Below are 17,888 nucleotides of genomic sequence, written 5' to 3'. Positions count from 1 at the left end.
TACTCTAAAGGTGGTTCGATTGTTTTACAAATAGAGACACCGACCTCCTAGAAAATTTAATTGATTTGTTCAGGGTAGGAGCTGGGATGTGAATCCAGGGTTTCTAAATTTTTAATTCTATGTTCTTTCATTGGTGATTTGGTGTAACAGGCTCCTATTGTTAACAAGATATGGTCTGTTGGGCAAGGAGGAAACCACCAAGCCATTCTGATTAATCTTGCCCATCAGTCAACTTGCAGGCATCCTTGGTAGTCTGCACCCTCTTTTTTGCCCAACATTTAGCTTGAGGGTGATGAGGCATGAGATTCTCTAATAATGCTCCTGCCCATAAATTCTTTACACTCAACCAAGGTTAATGGTGAACTATTTTTAAAAAAATGATGGTGTTTGGTCATTCATTTGCTTCAAATAACTGGCCTAGGGCTGATGCCTAAGGTGGAACTAGGCACCACTCTAGTTCACCAGCCCTTTAGAGACATCTACAATCAAAATTTCTAGTCCTAGAAGAGTCATACAAAGTCATATGGACCTGGGATACAATAAAGAATTTAAACTTCTCTGTAGAGAAGACTCTATCTCCAAAGTCTTAAGAGGAAGATGAAGGTAAGGGGGCAGTAACCTTGATTTCTGTAAGGAAAAGATGAGCTTTCTGGTCAATGTGTATGCAGTTAATTTCTGAAGATGAGTTCATTCTTGCCTTGTAAAAAAAAAATGAGCAATTTAGTTTTCCGAACATTTTGTGGCTGAGCAAAGTTGAGGTGAATTACTTGTGGTAAGAAGCCACGGTTTCTGTCCATCTTCAAGAGGTAACAAAGCCTCAAAAGTCCAAGACGCATGTTTCTTTTGATTAATTCAATGCCATCGGACACTTCCTCTGCATTAGAAAGCGAGGTGATCTAACCATTGTTGCATTTTGTGGAATAAAAATGTGGTGAAAATTGGATACCTCTAGGATGGCTTGAAGACCTTGTTTTTGGAGACCATGTGACATAGATTATGCTTCGCTTCATTTCAGAAGAGTGAATACCAGGGAAAGTAATGCAATAGACTAAGAAGATAGCATGTTGAACTCCTCTTCCTGGAATCATTCCCAGAGCTTTCACTGCTTACTATTTTCTGATGATTCCCAAATTTAAATCTTTAGCTCAGGACTTTGCAATGAACTCCAGACCCAGTTTTCAACTGCCTGTTCAACAGTTCCACCAGCATGTTTTGCATACATGTATTACTTCTCTGACCAACACAATCACTGTGCCTCTGTTTTCTTGTCTTTCTTAACTGTAGCTAGAGTCATTCTAGAATCGTTCTTTCCTCTTGTTCCTTACATTTGATGAATCCCTATGTTATGTTAATCCTACCTTAGTAGTATCCCTCAAATTCAATTCTACTTCATTTACCACTCATTCCCACCATCCTGGATTTGTCTTTCCAGGATTATTACAGACATTCCCCACCAATATCCCTGTCTCTATCTCTCCTCTCTCCAGTCTCTTACATGATTTGCTGCGAGAGTTTTCATCCTAAAAACAATGGCATCATGTTGCTTCCTTGCTTAAAGATCTCCATTGTCTTCTCCTTGGCAGCAGCATAAAGTTCAAACTCATTCATATGGTTTACAAGGTCTTTCACAATCTGGACCCGACTTATCTTTTCAATCTCATCACTTGCCACTCCCCTCAATCACACACACTTCACAATCACCAAACTGAACTGTCTCGTTCCCTTAACACATGGTGTGTTTTGTTCACTGTGTTTGTTTGCATAAGCTTTTCCCGTGGCTTAGAATCCCCTCTACTTTTTCCCAGAGTCCCTAGTCATCTTTAAAAACAGCACAGTCACTGATAACAGGCATATTAATTGACCCTTTATTCCGATCTAGGGACTATGTTAAGGGCTTTGCATGTATCATCTCAACTTTTAAAACATTCCCAAGATGTGGGTATTATTCACATTTTAAAGAGGAGGTAATGAGATTTAGAGAGCTTGGGTAATTGCCAAATTTACACACGGTATCCAGGCTGAAGGACTCTGGAGCCCATACTCTAATCTCTACAGTGTAGTGCTTGAAAAATTAAGTGATCGAATATACGAAAGGATGAACCAATAGTACTAGGAAGATTGCGAGCTTTGTTTTTGGAGAAAACATGGCATGAATTATATATTCTTTATCTTTAGAGTAGGAGCTACCGGCCCTTTTTTTGCACTGAGAATTGTAAATTTATCATCATTGAGCCTCTTCTCTGAAGCTCCTGTGATTACCACCATAATCCATTCCAGGTAGGGTTCATAGGCTCTCCCACTGTGCTCCCATAAATTCATACTTCTCTTTTTATCAGAATTGATAAATGGTGAGTTCTGATAAAAATTTATCAAATATTATCAATATTGGCTCAAGTGTTTGTCTCTCACCAGACAATGAGCTCCTAGAGAATCAAGAAAATATCTCTTTCCTCTTTTAACTGCTGTGGTACCCAACACGATAGTTGGTCCAGAGTAGGAATATGGTGTGCATTTCTGGAATAAATGAATGAATGGACTTAACACCTTTGTTTTAGTCTAGGAGTAGATATAACTATTCTGATGCATAATATTTCTGCTTACGTTTACACTCAGTGAGCTTATACCTCAGAGTGACTGTGAATTGTAAGCTGTAATTCTGGTGTTCCTAAGTGTCTCTCCAAGCTGCTGTGTGCCTCTTCTAGCGGGAGCATCTTGCCATGCTAATTCTACGTCTAGAGTTTAAGACACAGTTTATATTTTTGTCTATAACCTGGCCTCTAAACACATGCTAATGATTTTCTCTGGTGCTCAACTGAAATACTGGTGATCCATTCTAATCCTAGAAGAAAAACTGGGTATTTTTGGCTTCTACAGTTGTTGAAGAATTATATTTTATAGGGACTTCCCTGGTGGTCCAGTGATAAGGAATCCGCCTTCCAATGCAGGGTATGTGGGTTCGATCCCTGGTCAGGGAACTAAGATCCCACATGCCGCGGGGCAACTAAGCCCACGTGCCACAACTAGAGAAGAGAAAACCAGCACACCACAACTAGAGAGAAGCCCACATGCCGCAACGAAGAGCCTGTGTGCTGCAACAAAAGATCCCGTGTGCCCCAACCAAGACCTGACACAGCCAAAAATAAATAAAACAAATAAATAACAAATCTTAAAGAATTATATAAAACAATGAAAAAAATGGATGATTTAAGGAATTTCAAGAGTAGTATTTTTTTCTTTTTAAAAATTTATTTTATTTATTTTATTTTTGGCTGCACTGGGTCTTCATTGCTGCCCTCGGGCTTTCTCTCGTTGCGGTGAGTAGGGACTACTCTTCGTTGCAGTGCGTGGGCTTCTCATTGCGGTGGCTTCTCTTGTTGCAGAGTACGGGCTCTAGGCACGCGGGTTTCAGTAGTTGTGGCACATGGGCTCAGTAGTTGTGGCTCACGGGCTCTAGAGCGCAGGCTCAGTAGTTGTGGCTCATGGCCTTAGTTGATCCACGGCATGTGGGATCTTCCCGGACCAGGGCTCGAACCCGTGTCCCCTGCATTGGCAGGTGGCTTCTTAATCACTGCACCACCAGGGAAGCCCCCTATTTTTTTCTATATTGAATTTTTACCTGAAACAAACACTGGAAACTAACCTTCAAATAAGATGTGACTCTACTCCTATTGAGTGTTGGATAGACTATTAATGTAAAAGCTTAAGAAGATGATATTGAAATTCTAACTTGACTTCTAGGTTTCTGATTTGTAATTTGTCAAAATGATGTACGGCAATCAAAAGTCTTTTTATGAATTTATCTTCCCTTTTTTGTGTGATTGGTATGCTATTTCTGCTGCATAGACTGTTGCTAGCTGCCTAGGCCAACTAAAGCTATGGAGCCAAATACTAGCAATCAGGCCAGGGGGAAATGCTATGGGAGTGCATGTAGGGCAGATAGGATAGCAAAGCCCATACTAGGAAGAAATGTGAAAATGGGGGTGATAGTTGGGAGATGTGGTCAGGGCTTAAGTTAATATCTGGATAGCAAAAGAGAGATTCTGTGTTTCACAAGTGAAATTCATAACCTTGGGGTTGGCAATTTGATGAGAGAGGTGAAAGTTGACAGGAGCATATCGGCTTATAAAGTATGTGAACTTTGGTGAAGGCCCAGTTCGGACAGAGTGGTTTCCTTGAGAAATAGTCATATAACTTAAGTACAGGTGAGTCACCTGGAGACCTGCTCTTGCCAGGTTACACATTAAAAACAGCCCAATAAGTACAGCTCACTGCCACCACCCCAAACCACTATCAATTTAACTCTAAAGACTGGAAAATGATGTGGATATTTACTATCTTTTCTTGAAGGACTACTCCAGAGGTTTACACCTTATTTCATTCAGCAAAATATATTAAATTTTTTCTTCATTCATCCATCTGTCCAAAGACATAAAAAAATTTCCCCTCTTTCCATTTCCAATTCAATCTCTGATTCTCAGTCTCTGACCCTAACTCTGTGTTCCTTGCCTCTCCATCATTCCTTTCCTCTTTATCTATCCTGGGACTACTCCTCCGACTCCCCAGCCCAGAGCAGGATTCTGGTGAATAAAGTTCTCTCTCTCCTTGCAGAGATCAGCCCTCCTTTTTGAAGACTCAGTGAAGCCCTAACTTCATCTCTTTTAAGGTATATTTCTTCCAAGCTATCCTGACATTGGAAAATTTTATGGGGAAAAGAATTTCCAAAGGGAAGGCATATAACTTGATCCTTCCCAAGCGACAGTTGCTTCATGGAAGATCAGCTATTGATCAAGTTGGACAAGGCTAGGCTTTGCAAAGTCCCTGCCACTGGCAAGAACATCCAGAACCAGATTGTCCAAAGATATTGTATATATGGGTTGCTGCTTAAGAGTTTGTGGTTACAGCTGCATTCTCCACAGTGCCAACTATTAGGCAGTAATGAAGGGAAGGACATGGCTAAAAGGGCAGTGCTGGTTTGAGGACACTAATTATCTGTTGAAAAATCTTCAGTTTTTTCCTTTGGAGCCAAAGATGATTTCTAGCATCAGAATAAATTGGTGCAATGGCTAAATTCAGAATGAATGAGATAGGCTCATACAGTTTTTCAGAGAATATTTTGGGAAATTTTCTGCAAACTTGTTGAAATTGGGATATTCAAATGATACTGATGATATTAAAATTGGGAAATACATTTAGAGAAATAATTTGACAACATCTACCAAGTATCTTAAAAATGATCATTAATTCCATTTCTGAGTATCTCTCCAATGAAATGTCTGAAAAAATGAAGACTTTATGAATAAAGATGCCTATTGCAATGTTCTTTTTTTACTTTTCAGTTTTAATATTTTTTACTGAAGTATAGTTGATTTACAATGCTGTGTTAAATTCTGCTGTACAGCAAAGTGATTCAGGTATACATCTATATTCTTTCTTTTTTTAAATATTCTTTTCCATTATGGTTTGTCATAGGATATTGAATGTAGTTCTCTGTGCTATACAGTAGGCCTTTCTTGTTTATCCGTTCTGTATATAAAAGCTTACATCTGTTAACCTCAACCTTCCACTCCATGGCCCCCTCAAGCCCCTCCACCTTGGCAATCACCAGTCTGTTCTCTGAGTCTGTGATTCTGTTTTTGTTTCATAGATAGGTTCATTTCTGTCATATTTTATATTCCACATATAAGTCATAGCATATGGTATTTGTCTTTCTCTTTCTGACTTACTTCACTTAGTATGATAATCTCTAGTTGCATCCATGCTGCAGCAAATGGCATTATTTTGATTTTTTTTATGGCTGAGTAGTATATATGTACCACATCTTCTTTATCCATTCATCTGTTGATGGACATTTAGGTTGTTTCCATGTCTTGGCTACTGTGAATAGTGCTGCTATAAATATAGGGGTACATGTATCTTTTTGAATTATAGTATTGTCTGGATATATGCCCAGGAGTGGGATTGCTGATCATATGGTAATTCAATTTTTAGTTTTCTGAGGAACCTCCATACTGTTTTCCTCAGTGGCTGCACCATCTTACATTCCCTCCAGCAGTGTAAGAGGGTTCCCTTTTCTCCACACCCTCTACAGCATTTGTTATTTGTAGAGTTTTTAATGATGGCCATTCTGACCGGTGTGAGGTGGCACCTAATTGTAGTTTTGATTTGTATTTCTCTAATAATTAGCGATGTTCAGCATCTTTTCATGTGCCTATTGGCCGTTTGTATTTCTTCTTTGGAGTAATGTCTATTTAGGTCTCCTGCCCATTTTTCGACTGGGTTTTTGTTTTTTTGTTGTTGAGTTGTATGAGCTGTTTGTATAATTTGGAAATTAAGCCCTTGTCAGTCACATCATTTGCAAATATTTTCTTGCATTCTGTAGGTTGCCTTTTCGTTTTGTTTATGGTTTCCTTTGCTGTACAAAAGCTTGTAAGTTTGTTTAGGTTGGGATATATTTTAAAACCACTGCAGAGTCATAACCAATGTCAACAACAGAAATTGCCTGCAGTGTTCTTCGTAACAGAGATCAATTGGTAAAAGCTAAAAGGACTATTCTGTTGAGAAAAATATTATACAAATCATGGTAAACATGCTCAATGGATAATTAAGTGGCCAGTAACCTGGTACTGTTTATGGCCATGTTATAATATTCAGTGTAAGATGTAAAGTTATAAAGAATTACAAGTTTGTAAGAGATATATAAAACTATATATAATGTATATATGTATTAAAGAGACCCATATATATGCTGTCTACAGGAGACCCACTTCAGACCTAGGGACACATACAGACTGAAAGTGAGGGGATGGAAAAAGATATTCCATGCAAATGGAAATCAAAAGAAAGCTGGAGTAGCAATTCTCATATCAGACAAAATAGACTTTAAAATAAAGACTATTATAAGAGACAAGGAAGGACACTACATAATGATCAAGGGATCAATCCAAGAGGAAGACATAACAATTGTAAATATTTATGCACCCAACATAGGAGCACCTCAATACGTAAGGCAAATGCTAACAGCCATAAAAAGGGAAACTGACAGTAGCACAGTAATAGTAGGGGACTTTAACACCCCACTTTCACCAATGGACAGATCATCCAAAATGAAAATAAATAAGGAAACACAAGCTTTAAATGATACATTAAATAAGATGGACTTAATTGATATTTATAGGACATTCCATCCCAAAACAACAGAATATACTTTCTTCTCAAGTGCTCATGGAACGTTATTCAGGATAGATCATATCTTGGGTCATAAATCAAGCCTTGGTAAATTTAAGAAAATTGAAATTGTATCAAGTATCTTTTTGGACCACAATGCTATGAGGCTAGATATCAATTACAGGAAAAAAACTGTAAAAAATACAAACACATGGAAGCTAAACAGTACACTACTAAATAACCAAGAGATCACTGAGGAAATCAAAGAGGAAATCAAAAAATACCTAGAAACAAATGACAATGAAAACATGACCCCCCAAACCCTATGGGATGGTGCAAAAGCAGTTCTAAGAGGGAAGCTTATAGCAATACAATCCTACCTCAAGAAACAAGAAAAATCTCAAATAAACAACCTAACAGTACACCTAAAGCAATTAGAGAAAGAAGAACAAAAAACCCCCAAAGTTAGCAGAAAGAAAGAAATCATAAAGATCAGATCAGAAATAAATGAAAAAGAAATGAAGGAAACAGTAGCAAAGATCAATACAACTAAAAGCTGGTTCTTTGAGAAGATAAACAAAATTGATAAACCATTAGCCAGACTCATCAAGAAAAAAAGGGAGAAGACTCAAATCAATAGAATTAGAAATGAAAAAGGAGAAGTAACAACTGACATTGCAGAAATACAAAGGATCATGAGAGATTACTACAAGCAACTCTACGCCAATAAAATGGACAACCTGGAAGAAATGGACAGATTCTTAGAAAAGCACAACCTTCTGAGACTGAACCAGGAAGAAATAGAAAATATGAACAGACCAATCACAAGCACTGAAATTGAAACTGTGATTAAAATTCTTCCAACAAACAAAAGCCCAGGACCAGATGGCTTCACGGGTGAATTCTATCAAACATTTAGAGAAGAGCTAACACCTATCCTTCTCAAACTCTTCCAAAATATAGCAGAGGGAGGAACACGCCAAAACTCATTCTACGAGGCCACCATCACCCTGATACCAAAACCAGACAAAGATGTCACAAAGAAAGAAAACTACAAGCCAATATCACTGATGAACATAGATGCAAAAATCCTCAAAAAAATACTAGCAAACAGAATCCAGCAGCACATTAAAAGGATCATACACCATGATCAAGTGGGGTTTATCCCAGGAATCAAGGATTTTTCAATATATGCAAATCAATCAATGTGATATACCATATTAACAAATTGAAGGATAAAAACCATGTGATCATCTCAATAGATGCAGAGAAAGCTTTCGACAAAATTCAACACCCATTTATGATAAAAACCCTCCAGAAAGTAGGCATAGAGGGAACTTACCTCAATGTTATGAAGGCCATATATGACAAACCCACAGCCAACATTATTTTCAATGGTGGAAAATTGAAACCATTTCCACTAAGATCAGGAATAAGACAAAGTTGCCCACTCTTACCACTATTATTCAACATAGTTTTGGATGTTTTAGCCACAGCAATCAGAGAAGAGAAAGAGATAAAAGGAATCCAAATCATAAAAGAAGAAGTAAAACAGTCACTGTTTGCAGATGACATGATACTATACATAGAGAATCGTAAAGATGCTACCAGAAAACTACTAGAGCTAATCAATGAATCTGGTAAAGTAGCAGGATACAAAATTAATGCACAGAAATCTCTTGCATTCCTATACACTAATGATGAAAAATCTGAAGGGGAATTTAAGGAAACACTCCTATTTACCATTGCAACAAAAAGAATAAAATACCTAGGAATAAACCTACCTAAGGAGACAAAAGACCTGTATGCAGAAAACTATAAGACACTGATGAAAGAAATTAAAGATGATACAAACAGATAAAGAGATATACCATGTTCTTGGACTGGAAGGATCAACATTGTGAAAATGACTATACTACCCAAAGCAATCTACAGATTCAATGCAATCCCTATCAAACTACCAATGGCATTTTTCACAGAAGTAGAGCAAAAATTTCATAATTTGTATGGAAGCACAAAAGACCCCGAATTGCCAAAGGAATCTTGACAAAGAAAAACAGAGCTGGAGGAATCAGGCTCCCTGACTTCAGACTATACTACAAAGCTACAGTAGTCAAGACAGTATGGTACTGGCACAAAAACAGACATATAGATCAATGGAACAGGATAGAAAGCCCAGAGATAAAACCATGCACATATTATCCCCTTATCTTTGATAAAGGAGGCAAGAATATACAGTGGAGAAAAGACAGCCTCTTCAATAAGTGGTGCTGGGAAAACTGGACAGCTACATGTAAAAGAATGAAATTAGGACACTCCCTAACACCATACACAAAAATAAAGTCAAAATGGATTAAAGACCTAAATGTAAGGCCAGACACTATCAAACTCTTAGAGGAAAACATAGGCAGAACACTCTTTGACATAAATCACAGCAAGATCCTTTTTGACCCACCTCCTAGAGAAATGGAAATAAAAGCAAAGATAAACAAATGGGACCTAATGAAACATAAAAGCTTTTGTACAACAAAGGAAACCATAAACAAGATGAAAAGACAACCCTCTGAATGGGAGAAAATATTTGCAAATGAAGCAACTGACAAAGGATTAATCTCCAAAATATACAAGCAACTCATGCAGCTTGTATGAACAATCCAAAAATGGGCAGAAGATCTAAATAGACATTTTTCCAAAGAAGATATACAGATTGCCAACAAACACATGAGAAGATGCTCAACATCACTAATCATTAGAGAAATGCAAATCAAAACTACAATGAGGTATGACCTCACACCAGTCAGAATGGCCATCATCAAAAAATCTACAAGCAATAAATGCTGGAGAGGGTGTGGAGAAAAGGGAACCCTCTTGCACTGTTGGTGGGAATGTCAATTGATACAGCCACTGTGGAGGACAGTATGGAGGTTCCTTAAAAAACTAAAAATAGAACTACCATATGACCCAGCAGTCCCACTCCTGGGCATATACCCTGAGAAAACCATAATTCAAAAACAGTCATGTACCACAATGTTCATTGCAGCTCTATTTACAATAGCCAGGACATGAAAGCAACATAAGTGTCCATCGACAGATGAATGGATGAAGAAGATGTGGCACATGTATACAATGGAATATTACTCAGCCATAAAAAGAAACGAAATTGAGTTATTTGTAGTGAAGTGGATGGACCTAGAGTCTGTCATACAGACTGAAGTAAGTCAGAAAGAGAAAAACTAATACCGTATGCTAACACATATATATGCAATATAAAAAAAAAAAAAAAAAACAAAGTAGTCATGGAGAACCTAGAGGCAAGACGGGGATAAAGATGCAGACCTACTAGAGAATGGACTTGAGGACACGGGGAGGGGGAAGGGTAAGCTGGAACACAGAGAGTGGCATTGACATATATACACTACGAGATATAAAATAGATAGCTAGTGGAAAGCAGCTACATAGCACAGGGAGATCAGCTGGGTGCTTTGTGACCAGCTAGAAGGGTGGGATAGGGAGGGTGGGAGATGCAAGACGGAAGAGATATGGGGATATAGATATATATATATGTATAACTGATTCACTTTGTTATAAAGCAGAAACTAACACACCACTGTAAAGCAATTATATGCCAATAAAAACGTTAAAAAAAAAAAAAGAGTCATGTACCACAATGTTCATTGCAGCTCTATTTACAATAGCCAGGACATGGAAGCAACCTAAGTGTCCACTGACAGATGAATGGATAAAGAAGATGTGGCACATATATACAATGGAATATTACTCAGCCATTAAAAGATATGAAATTGAGTTACTCCTAGTGAGGTGGATGGACCTAGAGTCTGTCATACAGAGTGAAGCCAGAAAGAGAAAAACAAATACCTTATGCTAATGCATATATGTGGAATCTAAAAAAAAAAAAATGGTTCTGAAGAACCTAGGGACAGGACAGGAATAAAGACACAGACATAGAAAATGGCCTGAGGACACAGTGAGTGGCTGGGACAAAGTGAGAGAGTGGCATTGACATATATACACTACCAGATGTAAAATAGATAGCTAGTGGAAAGCAGCTACGTAGCACAGGGAGATCAGCTTGGTGCTTTCTGACCACCTAGAGGGGTGGGATAGGGAGGGTGGGAGGGAGACGCAAGAGGGAGGGGATATGGGGATATATGTATACGTTTAGCTGATTCACTTTGTTATACAGCAGAAACTAACACAACATTTTAAAGCAATTATACTCCAATAAAGATGTTTAAAAAAAAAAAAAGAGGAAAAAAAAACCCCAACCCTAAACTGATACTTACAGTTGACTTAGGATGCTGATACTATGGGTTTCCTGCATCTTCTTTCTACTTTTCTATATTTAACATTTCTTTTATAAAGACCATGTACTTCTTTAATAAGAATAATAGTAGTAGTAGTAGTGAACATTGGTAAAAATATTTATTTATTAAAAGAATTTTTTTATTGAAGTATAGTTGATTTACAATGTTGTGTTAGTTTCAGGTGTACAGCTGATTCCATTTTATATATATATATATATATATATATATATATATATATTCTTTTTCAGATTCTTTTTCCATATAGGTTATTACAAAAGGTAAAAATAATTAAATACAATTCCAAATGGAACATTGGCCTTGGGTGCTGAAGCTTATTGCTGTAAACAATTTTCTTTTTTTTTTGTTTTTTGGTTCCACTCCCCTTAAAATGATACCTCACAATGCAATTTCTAGCATCGTCAGCTGTGAGATTGTTGTAATCTCAAGGAATGCATGCTGGTCTTAACAACCATGGCAACAGACTTTGCAAAAAGTTAAATGGAATGTGTCTGATTAAGGATCTACCACAACTGAGTTCAATTTGAATCTTACTTGGTGTTGGAGTTCTGTTTTCAATTCTAGCGCAGGTGCACTGTGGTACCATTGGAAGAGAATTGCCACTTATTCCCTGTGGGACATTTAGCTGTCACTTATCTTCTTGAATCTCAGTTTCCCTCTCTTTTAAACACGGATAGTAATACCTACATTAGAGAACTGTTGACTGAAGCCAAGGAGGCAATTACTATACAGAAAAGCACCATGTAGACATTGGGGAAGCAGTTCAGTGTGTAGGAAAGTGAGCATGGTTTGTCATGGAGCGCACCTGCGTTTTCCTGGCTCTGCCAGTTGCTGTGTCTGAGGCCTTCAGAAGAGGACCCAACACTCCTGACCCTTACTTGTTCCATTTGTAAAATGGGGATAATGGCACTCACTTTGCAAAGTTATTATGAGGGTTGGAAATAATATTTGTTAAGAAAATGCCTGATTTGAAGCCTTTAGAATTAGTAACCACTATTTTTAAGTATTTATCGAAAGCAACTTGACCTATATTCCCTGAGTATGCTCCAACCATTCACATTCACTGTATCTGAATAATCAAGAACTCTTGATGACAGGTTATGGGCACTGCGAACAATGTTCCTGGATTCCAGTCTAATGGATTCTGAAAAGCACGCTCGGCTAACGTTATCCTTTCTTTTGGAGAACTTGCACTTCACATTGCTAATTTTGTAAGTAGAGTTTTAATGTGAGTCTCTGCAGCTTGGTTGGGTTTGCTGTATCTGAAATTAATTGTGGAGATTCTGGCCCCAGTAATTTTCTTGATCTGGTAAGTCAGTTGTTTAAAGATTTTTGTCTATGCTTTGTAGAAAGTACTGATTTGGAAGCTATGCCCTTGCTTTCTGAAATACTTAATCATGCAGCCTTGTTGGTGATGTAGAGATTTTTCCTTGGGCCATTAAAAATGACCACACTGTTTCAATTCAATGAGACCTTACAGGAGTTGGTTCACTGTGGTCTTTTCCAACAGGAGAATCTTGAAATACATACATTAGTAAATTCTAAAATCTGCCGTCTTGAGCCAAAAGAGATACCTCTGTGGTGCAAATAGCTATGCCCTCAACAGGGTGTTGACTGGATTTGTAAAATGTCAGTCTCTAAACAATGACTAATGATTAGAAGATAAGTGTTGCTTTAATACTTTGGTCATTTAATTTCATATCCTCACGTTAGGTAAAGGAGAATCTGTGAGAATTCTTACCATCTGGTTGGTGGGGGATTGAATGAAAGCCTCCTAACACATGAGTTCTGTGAAGAAGCATGATGGTTAAGGACTCTTAAGTATCGTTCAGAGTAACCATTTAAGCACAGAATGTACTCAGTTTCAGGGTGATGTCAGGATTAATTTGCTTACTGAGAGAATCTTAAAATGGAATTGCAATGTATCTTGTTCCATTTTCTCCGTTTAAGTAAGAACTCATCTTATTAGAAGTGACAGGATTTGAAGCCATAGAAAGAAGCTTTGACCATGATTCCAACACTGAAATATATTACATTGGAGAACTACACACCTACGTAATTGCACCCCTGTCTGTAACATATGCATAAAGAAACCCCCAAAGAGCAACAAGAGTAGAAAATTTTAAGCATTTTCCCCTAGGGTTTCTCCCCCTTATCTAGCATACACCAGAACGGTCAATGAGTTCTGGACGCCTTGTTGGCTTCAGAACAGGGATTTTCATCCAACTAGAAGCAAATGTTCTATTTTGAACTGTGGATGAAAAGTTATTGGTATGAAAGTGTACAGGAAGGAAGAATGACATCAACCTCCTTGATGAGCAATGCGGGGCTCCTCAAATGTTTTTCAGGTGGCAGAGAACATGACAGAACACTGCAGAATAATGACTCCTTTCTTTCCATTATACACATTAGTAACAACTCTATGATAAAACAACAACAACAACAATAATAATGGTAATAATAGTAATAGCTAACATTTATTGATAAATTCATCAGTGCCTGGCAATGCCTGACACATACTAAGTTCTTAATAAAAGTTAGCTATTATTAGTATTATTATTTCATTATCATAAATGTTCCTGATGGTAGAGCTATGCCTAATGCTTATACTATATAATATGTATATTTGTGTGTATATATTTGTATATATATATTCATTTAATTCTCAAATCAACCCTGTGAAATCGGGTTATAAGCATCCCAATTTTACAGGTGGGAAAACTGAGGTACTGAGAGGTTGAATAACTTTCCCAAGGAAGGAAGCACAGTTCATAAGTGGTGAGGCAGAGGTGTGAACCCAAGCGGAATGGCTCCAAAACCTGAGTTCCTACCTCCCTGAGTACTTGTTCATGAAAGAACAGACACAAATAAACAAAGAAAAACTGAGTGCACACTATTGCTCATTTTCCCCATTAACATTTACTTGCAACTTGTTATTATTTTGTTGTTAATTTGAGTGGAAACTTGAGTAAAAGGACTACAAAAGGTAGAGAAGAAAAACTCAAAATGGAACAAAATGTTATTCATTAACATTTTTCCTTAACAATTAGTAAAAGACCAGATTTTAGATGCAGAACTCATTAGTCCAACTCATGATAAACTATTGTTTTGTGGGATCACCATTTGAGAACTACTGGGGTATGAAAAAGAACCTTGGGCTTGAGATAGAAACACAGGGTCTGATACATTTTTACTTCTGGGCTGCTCCATGGTTCTGGGCATGGTGAACTAGAAAGAGGTTGGAGAATGAAGTGAGGTGTCACTAGTGCACACCAAGACATCTCCCACCAACTTGTCTTGATTTACACTCTATCACTTATACTCTCCTCACTGCCTGGTTGAAGCTTCCCAGATTGTGTATCTTTCAAATCCCACACATCCATTCAGTCTTTTCTCAAGTCGTAGCTTCTCATGAGACCTTGCTTGCCCATGTCAGGTCCTCACTGAGCTCACGCGGCCTTCACAAAGGCTGCCAGGCCAATAATAACCTGGGAGGTTTTCAAGATGTTCTTTGTGTAATTACCATGGATCTTCAACTCGAAGGTAGTAAACATCTTGAGGTCGGGGCTGGATCTTTTCTGACTCTTACCTTGACTGGCACAGATCTCGAGACATGTCTGATGGTGGATGGTGTTGAGTGAGGGAATTGAATTTGTGTTGCCTTAAAGCTGTTGTACTCTGGTGTCTGAAAGGGCTATCCATCAAGGAAGATAGAAAAGAAACATTTTTAAAGTTTGTATAACAGAAAAGTGCTTTTAAAAATAACCACAGTGGACTGTTTGAGAGGTGAGTTTGTGTCAAATGGAAGGCTGACAACCTTGCTGAGTTTGACCATGCAATTCGGGAGATGAGAACTAGGGACAGCTGACTTGTTCTGAATGGCAGAGAGGAATTTGGATTTCCAGGGGAAATCTAGGAAGAAGGTAGGAGGAGGGGGAGGAAAAAGGAGCCAGGAGCAGGTGGGAATTTAGGTGTCCTGGGGGGCACAAGTCACAAAAGGAACTCTCCTAGAGGCGGGGTGGCCCGAAAGGACTTTTAAAGACCAGAAATGTCTAATATGAGATTATTCACTTGTCTGATCTAAGTATGCTGTTAGACCCCTTTACTCAGCCCTGTGTGTGTGTGTGTGTGTGTGTGTGTGGTGGTGTTGTTGGTTTGTTAGTTTTGTCTCTGTAGAAATTGGCAAAGGGGTTTGGTTTCACTTTTTGTAACTGTGGAATAAGGAATCAGGATTGCGGGAAGTGGACACAGGCTTGGGGTCAGAAGCCCTCTGGGAATTTGCAAAACTCTTGGAGAAGGATTTGACTTTTTAGAAAGCATTGAATTAGGATTCAAGTCCAGAGTCTAGATCTTGAGGGCCAAGTCTCAGGTGATAGCTGGGTTACATTTGGCAAGATTACATCTTGCCCTAGAAATAATGGGAGAAGTGATGAAGTACTATAGTGAAAGGAGGCCAAACTTGGAATAGGACGACAGGGTTTGTAATTTGACTCTGTGACTTACTGTTTGGGGCCGAAGTTTCATCATTTGCAAAAGATACCTACCTACCCAAAAGGTATGAAAATGAGGATAAAATATGGAACACATACTAGCATATGGTGTGTGCTCGATATGTGAATAGTTGGTCCTCCTTTAAAATAGAGTTGATTCAACTTTCAAATCTGTGACACTCATGCACTAGCAAGGCTAGATTATACCTAGTAACAAACAATCCCCAATTTTTATTGGTTTTTAACAATGAGGTTTATTTCTCACTTGCTGTGTACACATATCACAAAATGGCTGGATATCTGCTTCTGGGTATTCCATTCCGGAACCAGGACGATGAAGCAGCTATTATCATTGGCCATCATGAGAGAGAGGAAAAAAGCTTGGAAAATCTACAATAAACTCTTTAAAAACTTTTTTAAAAATTTTATATTGGAGTATAGTTGATTTACAGTGTTGTATTAGTTTCAGGTGTACAGCAAAGCAATTCAGTTATATATATCTATCTATTCTTTTTCAGATTCTTTTCACATTTAGGTTATTACAGAATATTGAGTAGAGTTCCTTGTGCTATACAGTAGGTCCTTGTTGATTATCTATTTTACATATAGTAGTGTGTATATGTTAATCTCAACCTCCTAATTTATCCCTCCCCCCCAACCTTTCTCCTTTGATAATCATAAATTTGTTTTCGAAGTCTGTGAGTCTGTTTCTGTTTTGTATATAAGTTCATTTGTATCATTTTTTTAGATTTCACATATAAGCAATATCACATGATATTTGTCTCTCTGACTTACTTAGTATGATAATCTCTAGGTCCATCCATGTTGCTGCAAATGGCATTATTTCATTCTTTTTATGGCTGAGTGATATTCTATTGTATACATGTACCACCTCTTTATCCACTCCTCTGCTGATGGACATTTAGGTTGCTTCCCTGTCTGGGCTATTGTAAATAGTGCTGCAATGAACATAGGGGTGCATGTATCTTTTTGAAGTATGGTTTTCTCTGGATACATGCCCGGGAGTGGGATTGCTGGATCATATGGTAGCTCTATTTTTAGTTTTTTTTTTTTTTTTTTTTTTAAGGAATACAATAAACTTTTGAAGAGAATGTAACATTCCCATGTGCCTGCAAAGTAGAAAGCTGCAATTATGTAGCAAATAGCACTAAGGCTGACACAACAATATGTTATGCTTTACTGTTTCTCCAGTCTCTTCCTGAAGGCTGAGGCATGGGGCTGTTGGGCAGCTACTTTCTGGGAGTGGCAGGAAGTTTCCGTGGCTATTGTACCCTCTCAGGATCAATTACCCTCTGGTTAACAGCAGAGGATTTCTTTCAACGTATCATAATGATTTTGAAGCAGTAGATTTTAAACATCATTTAATTGAGTCAAAGACTTAGACAGTGCAAGTGCAGGATTTCCTGATGCAAGTTCTGATGTGCTCAATTTTATGGCATTTGAAGCTAATTCTTCTGTCTCGATAAGAGATAAAGATACTTTATATTCCAAGTCGAATTTGAATAACTGTTGGTAAAGTCAGATCATCCAAGTGTTGAGTATGAAGCATCTCAGTTCTATTATATCTCATTATGATATGTTTACAGGCTAAAGTATATATCTGTATACATGTCTGCCTGCATGTACACTCTGAGAATAGAAGCATATTTGTAGAGGTAGATTTTATTTATGGTTCTCCAATTGTGCCATTAAAATATGAGGGTGTGGGAACTGTTAGAGTGGGGTTTCTGAAATAATCATAGAAATGGAGGCAAATCTCTGGCCAGTTTGAGTTCTTTATACTTTCTCCCACCTGCCTAAAATCATCATCAGCTATGCTGATTCCCCACCTCCATTTTCCCCAAGTGCTGTATACTTTTGTGCATATTGA

The 17,888-nt window shown here is 37.9% G+C and overlaps 1 long non-coding RNA gene across 3 annotated transcripts in view; it reads left to right on the top strand.

Moving 5' to 3' along the window:
• Nucleotides 1–17,888, top strand: part of LOC309634305 — a 138,437-nt gene that overhangs the window by 11,102 nt on the left and 109,447 nt on the right. The gene's annotated exons all lie outside the window — the stretch shown is intronic.

The sequence above is a fragment of the Balaenoptera borealis genome (assembly GCF_965194805.1).
Source record: "Balaenoptera borealis genome assembly, chromosome: 8".
Taxonomy (NCBI): domain Eukaryota; kingdom Metazoa; phylum Chordata; class Mammalia; order Artiodactyla; family Balaenopteridae; genus Balaenoptera; species Balaenoptera borealis.
Note: the sequence above shows the minus strand (reverse complement) of the source record. Positions and strands in the feature narration are given on the sequence as shown.